This window comes from Cydia fagiglandana, chromosome 8 (assembly GCF_963556715.1).
Source record: "Cydia fagiglandana chromosome 8, ilCydFagi1.1, whole genome shotgun sequence".
NCBI classification, from domain to species: domain Eukaryota; kingdom Metazoa; phylum Arthropoda; class Insecta; order Lepidoptera; family Tortricidae; genus Cydia; species Cydia fagiglandana.
Window position 1 is genome coordinate 19,640,916 of NC_085939.1, and position 7,435 is coordinate 19,648,350.

A 7,435-nucleotide genomic window follows, 5' to 3' on the forward strand; every position below is an offset into this window, starting at 1 on the left:
GTTTCGGTTAAAAACCGATTATTTCCATACAAAAAATAACTTATTTGCATTCCCTAATTTTAACTCACATTATAGACGGGTATCTAACGCGAATTTTATTCAATTACCTTGATTTACCTGCCTCATTTTACTTAAAGGAGACATTCCTTTATTTTTAAAAAGAAACAAAACTGCATTCAAATAATTTTTCTGTTTTTCTTCAATTTGGCTTGTCTAAAAAAATCTTGAGTACTAAATATTAGGTTTTATGGATATTTTGTACGACAGACGAGTATAAGACCTAATGTTATGGGAGAAATGTTATCATAACATTAACTGTATCGACTAGTAGAATAAAATTGCGAGTTCTTATTTTTTGGAATTTTTAGTTGGTTCGAGTCCCGGGCGAGGCAAGCGAATTTTAGAAAATCTTTGAATGCAGTTTTGTTTCTTTTTAAAAATAAAGGAATGTCTCCTTTAAGTGAAATGAGCCAGCTTAAGGATTTAAGGTAGTTTCCCTCCAGTGCCCAACTTATCTTTCCACACTGTATATTTACTAGAATTAATTACTTAGCTAATTTCAATTTGTCGGCTGCAAAGGGATAAAATAGATTACGCATGATGACTGCAAACTAACTACAAACTAACTACAAACTAACTACAAACTAACTACAGGATTGCAAAGTTATCTAACTATAGATAACTACCACAGGAAGGGATAAGGCGGCCAACCGTCCCGCATTCTGCGGGACCGTCCCGTAATGACAGTTGTAATCCCGCATTGCAATATTTAATAAAATAGTCCCGCAAATCGTCTAAGGCGTCCCGTATGTCCCGCATTCCTCGTTTCCCATCGTCTCGCTCGCATAAGAGTGTTCCACATCAAAAATACGAATGACGAGACGCAAACCGCTTAGATAATGATTATATTCCTCTGACCATAAGAAATGAGTTGACAAAACTTGTGGAGAATGGTCAAATCAACAGAGATTATTTTATGGGGTATGTTCGTAACTTTTATCACAACTGCATCGAGTACCTGCAAAAGTATATACATACATCAATACAACGAATTTAAAACTTTTACTTGGATTCAATTTAAACAAAATCTGAAATGGGCTGATGTACAGTAGACATACCAACATTTATTGGTGCAGGTGCCTACAGCTGCTATGACTTTAAAAGCAGATAGTTTGTTCGACGAAGTAAGTTACGTGGCAAATTATGTGAATAATGACGTCCTAAAGAGATGGGAGGAGATGAAGAGCAGTACAGAACAGCGATGGATAGAGGTTTTTGAGATTTACGAAAAGAGTTTTTGACTTTTTTAAAATATTTTTTCACCATATTGTAGCCCTTGTTAAGATGAATCTTTTGAGACCTGGACCATTCATGTAGCCCTAAAACTCACGAGACCAGGGCGATGTCTCACTCTGGCTGAAATTGGAGGGCTATAGTGATGCGATCGAAAAAACATTTTCAATGTTAAAATGCCACTCATGTGAAAAATATGACTTTAAAAATAAATGTTAATTCGGTAGTAGTGTTGTTTGTTTCTAATTTAAGTACACCACCAACAATTCCAACAAATCCTCAGTCTTATTGTGGATAGGGGTGGGTGTCCCGCATTGACTTATTATAAAGTTGGCCGCCTTAGGAAGGGACGGCAACTTTTGCTAGGCGTGATTACTACGTGGATTCCAAATGGGCACGGATTACTGAATGCTTTGGAAGATATGCCACTCTCGAACAGATCAGGATGACAAAAGTTGGCACAAATTTTAAAACGTACATTTTTAGGGTGCCGTATAGTTCCGTACCCGAAGGGTAAAAACGAGACCCTATAAAGACTCCGATGTCCATCTGTCTGTCACCAGGCTATATCTCATGAACCGTGATAGCTAGACAGTTGAAATTTTCACAGATGATGTACCTAATTCTGTTGCCGCTATAATAACAAATACTTAAAAAAGAGTAAGATAAATATTTAAGTGGGGATCCCATACAAAAATATGCTGTTGCTGTAATACGTTAACTAAAACATTTGTTTGCGTTCCTCTAAATAATAGTATATCTTCGTCTAATGAGTACCCACATCATAAGCCTTATTGGGCATATTGTGGTATCTAATAGGTCGATCTATGTAAAATGTCGTATAATATTCATTTATCTTATTAACGTGTATGCATTACAATAAACAGTGACGTCACACGACATTTCTCTCAATAACTGCGCAGTAAAACGTAGTAATAATTTTTATATTTCATAAAAGTAGCTAAATTGACGCGGCAGTCAAATAGCCTATTACATGCTGAAATCACTTTACCCATGCACGCGGCCGGAAATGAATCCAATTTTTCTGAGGTCAAAACAAATTCCGTCCGTGTAAAATTGGATCGTGAGCGACCGCACCATAATAACTATTGAGTTATTATTATTAGAGAGAAGCCATACCAGACAATGAAATTGTCGCCATCGGACCTGAGGGCCTACCGCGAACCACGTTCGACGTGTTGCCTCCCTGTCACACTTACGTACGAATTTACAGATGTGATAGAGAGGCAATACGTCGAACGTGGTTCGCGGTAGGCCCTCTGTACCACGCGACCAAAGCGTCGTAAGCGCCGTAAAAGTCATGGCGCAAACGCGTTTAGGTCGCGAGATTTTTTAGTGGTCCGTCTTTTCTATTGTACAATAATAAGTAATCGTTTATCAGTAGTCTTATATTTGGGCGTGACATAAAGCGATGTTTGATTTACGCTCCGCTTCTATGGTTTGTTATCAAAACAACTACAACTCATGGCACAAAATACCGTAAAGTCGGGTTACTTTAGCCCTGGAGGGTAACTTTGGCCATTGAGATTTACTCGGTCCAGGTTATATTATTGCACTATAATTATGGAGATATACCATTAGGTTGGTTTTAGCTAACTTTTGACATTTTTATGTTTTTATTAGACCCTTTTAATTGAGGTTTTCGTGTGGGTCAAAGTTACCCTCCAATGGGTCAAAGTAACCCGAGCTTACGGTACTAGTTCTCTGTGCCATATAATATAATAAGTAAAATATGTCTCGGGAGTGGTGTATCTGTTGTGACTCGTAATCTGTTCACATTAACTCATGACTCAATCGATTGAATACCTTATTCCAAAGGAATAAGAACCAAAATGTATACCTGTGTAAGATATAAATAGACCCAAAGTTCATTGAATCGTCACATTCGATTATTACCGAAAACCAATTAAACGGACTATTTTAATATGACGTGGGACGTTCCGGCGAATTTCAATGGGAACTTTTGTTCCATAATTTTCCATTGTTAGCGATATTTAAATGAGGGTGGTATTCCGATTTCATTATTTTTTAAACTGTGATTTGATAATAATTATATTTACAAATACACTATTACTATACAGTGTGTAAATACAATATGGGCAGATATTTAAACTGTGGTTAGAGATATACCAAGAAAAGTCTGCAGCGATTTTGATAGCCCGCGCAGTGCAAGTGTTATTTATACGTAATAATTTCATAGAAGTATGAGGCTTAAAATAACACTTGCACTGCGTGGGCTATTAAAATTGCTGCAGACTTTTCTTGGCCTGACTCTAGCATAGGACCTGAAAAGTATGTTGAGACAAATTTTGCTTAGAAATAGGTAAATTTTAACCATAAATAATAATTTGGACCGCAATGTAAAGCAACACACAAGTTACGAGCTATCTCTATATCCCGGCCATTGTAAAAATGTACAAATATTAATGTACAACTTGAATGTTAATATACAGGGTGCTACTGACCATGGGGCTTTAAATCCAGGGCTCGATTCTACTCGCTAAACTGAGCTATTTTTATTATGGCACCAACCCCGAAATCCCGAAAAAAAATTAGACTTTTTCATACATTTTGGCTTATCAGATGTCGACGTTTTCTATGGAAAAGCCAAAAAAATTCCCCGATTTTAGGGTTGGTCCCATAGTAAAAGTAGCTCAGTTTAGCGAGTAAAATCAAGCCCTGGAATTAAAGCCCCATGGTCAGACACATACTGTATACTATATACAGTGAAACCTGGATAAGTGGGATCTCAAGGGACGAGCAAATTTGTCTCACTTAAAGAGGCTTTTCACTTACCCAGGCTCCCAGTTAGCCAGGTACAAATAAATTTCTGTCTCATTTACAGAGGGCTCCATTAATAGAGGTGAGAATAGAATATATTTCAGTTATAGAGGTGGTTAATAAGGTATTTAGTAATTATCTTTAAAAATAAATAAGGTAAAATAATCCTTGTCCCTAAATATTTTTAAGTCTGTTTAAATATTTCTTTGTATTTATTTTGAATGATTCTCCAAAGGATAGATATTTCAAAATTAAATTAAATTTGATACGGACTTCATTGCGTATTAGAAATATAATAAATGAAAAGTTTATTTTTTCGTGTTACTTATCAAAATTTCAGCTTTCGTTTCGATAGTTTTAACTAGGTACTTACATAAATTAACTAAATCAAACTTGAAGTTGTTTAGACACAATTAGGCAAATGCGGAATTTGTGGATAGACTAAGAGTTAGTAAGAATAAGGAAATTGTTCAATGAAGTCCAAGTTAGAGAGGTCATAGATTGACGTTATCTCAGATACGGAAGTCAATTCCCTATAAAATTCCAAATAACAATTAGGAAAATGTAATCTTATAAATATAGTCTCAGTAAAAGAGGTAAAATACACTCTCTGTCTCAATTATAGAGGTAAATGTGACTATAAAATCACAAGAACGAATCCCAGTTATAGAGGTTCGTTTTTTCTCAGTAACAGAGGTAATTCAGTGCTAAAGTGTCGGGACCGCACCATGAGTCCCAGCTATAGAGGTTTCTCACTTATCCAGGTCCCACTTAACCAGGTTTCACTGTATTTTCCTTTTTTATTGTGAGACGCACCACATTATTACAATCTATAAATTGGAAATACAGATGTCAATCACAATGAAAAGATCGACGATAAACAACTCTGGGCAACGTGGGACTCGAACCCACATCCTGGGATAGCCGGTCCAGTCCCGCCAGGCCCCTATTTCACCAACGTGACAGGTGCGACAATTGTCAACATCACTGTTACTGACGTTACAGGCCTCCATAGGCTACGGTAATCGCTTACCATCAGACGGGCGGTGTGATTGTTTGCCACCACATGTTAATTAAAAAAAAAAACTCCACTATATCGCCAGTTAATAAATACTTATTTTGCGAAGCTAATGACAATTGTCACAAGAAATACAGAACACATACATACATACAGAACTCATTTGCTGTCAAGAATTACAAAAAGTCGACATAATAAAGTTTTTAAAAATAATACAATGATGGCGACAAACAGGAATACGGCCCGCCCGATGGTAAGCGATAACCGTAGCCCATGGATGCCTGTGACGTCAGCAACAATGAGACTTGTCGAATTGTCGCACCTGTCAAGTTGGTGAAATAGGGGCCTGACCATCCGCCTATCAACATCGATTGACATCTGTATTTACAGTTTATAGATTAATGTACAAATTAGTAATCTATGTATATCAAAGGCAGCTAATCCTGGCAATGAATTATGTATGGAATCATGCCCTGTGGCAATAGATTAATTAAGTCCGTCGGTGCATTAGCAATTAGCTGCGATTAGTCAACTGAATTATATACTGAACTGTTTTGTAGGAAGTGTCCTTTCTGTACGGTAGTATGTATAGAATAGAATACCTATAGAATAGAATAGTTTTTTTAGGGTTCCGTACCCAAAGGGTAAAACGGGACCCTATTACTAAGACTTCGCTGTCCGTCCGTCCGTCCGTCCGTCCGTCCGTCCGTCTGTCACCAGGCTGTATCTCACGAACCGTGATAGCTAGACAGTTGAAATTTTCACAGATGATGTATTTCTGTTGCCGCTATAACAACAAATACTAAAAACAGAATAACATAAAGATTTAAATGGGGCTCCCATACAACAAACGTGATTTTTGACCAAAGTTAAGCAACGTCGGGAGTGGTCAGTACTTGGATGGGTGGCCGTTTTTTTTTTGCTTTTTTTTGGTTTTTTTTTTTGCATTATGGTACGGAACCCTTCGTGCGCGAGTCCGACTCGCACTTGCCCGGTTTTATTCATAAACACACAGACAATAGACATACATATAGCGGAGTCAGTTATGAAGTTGACCCAAAATTTTTTTATTAAGCTATGAGCTTCATCACATATGATCTTTGAGTAATTCTAAGCATTTCAAGCCTGGGAGGCAATAAGGGGTGGGGGGTACAAAAATGGCCGCCACCCGTCATCATTCAAAAAAATCTGTTCTGGTCCTGGTGGCTACTAGGGCAAGTTTGGTATCATTTTCGCATAAACCGGAGACGTAGAATTCATTGCTGATATTTGTTTTTTCAGCTTCATAGTAATTTTACAAGAAAAACGTAAAAAGATGAAAATTTAGGATGGAGATATTTGCTTTGAGAGCTAATAACTTTTGTATAGTGGCCAAAAATATCATATAAAAAATATTATAATAAAGCGTAATTCATGCAGATTCTAAACATATACACGTTGAGTAATATCCTACTGCAAAAAGATGGTGAAAAAATTATTAAATGACCGCAGCGCGGGTAGTTGGACTTTCGTTTATCTTGCGGACCGTCGTTATCTTACAAAATGATCGAGTACGAGTATCTACGTAGGTATGCTTACTTTGCTAGATTTTATGATGACGACTAAAATACTTTCATCCAGACATAATTCATCATACAGACATAATTTTAAGCACTTTAATTTTAATGCACTTGCAACGATTTGAGTGGGGCCTAGTGTTATTTGACCGGTGTTTTCTGTAAGGTGGAGGTAAGTACGTACTTCCCCAGTGGGGCTCTGCTCGGATAGATCTGGAATAACATCCGCTGTGCTGTGCCCTACCACACAAAGCGAGATGACATTTACTGTGCCCATACCTCTCTTTTGAACGTAGTTTAAGGATACCCGGGTCCAAAATTGGGTCCGAGAAATAACTATTATAAATGAAATTATTCTAATAAAATAGCGCTCTTATTTTTGCTGATAATATTAAAACACTATTTATGTGAGAAATTGTACTACTTAGGAAGAGGCAAAATATTTATTTTCACGATAATTTTCATGCTATAACTCACTTTAAGTAATTTTATAGGTACTTGTTGTTTTTAATAAATAACTTCAACCTGCACATAACATTCATTTGGATTTGATTTGGTTTGATTTTGTTTGATATTTTACATTTAATATTTGCTTCAGGTTGGTGTGGTGAAAAATTCTGTGTTTCACTCGGCGGCAAATTTTGTTTAACCCTCGTTCTTTGAAACCCTTACAACGCTCAAGATTCCATTTTTCGAACCACTCACTACGCTCGTGGTTCAATTTTGAAATCTTTCGCTTGATCTGGTATCAATATTAATTAGCACG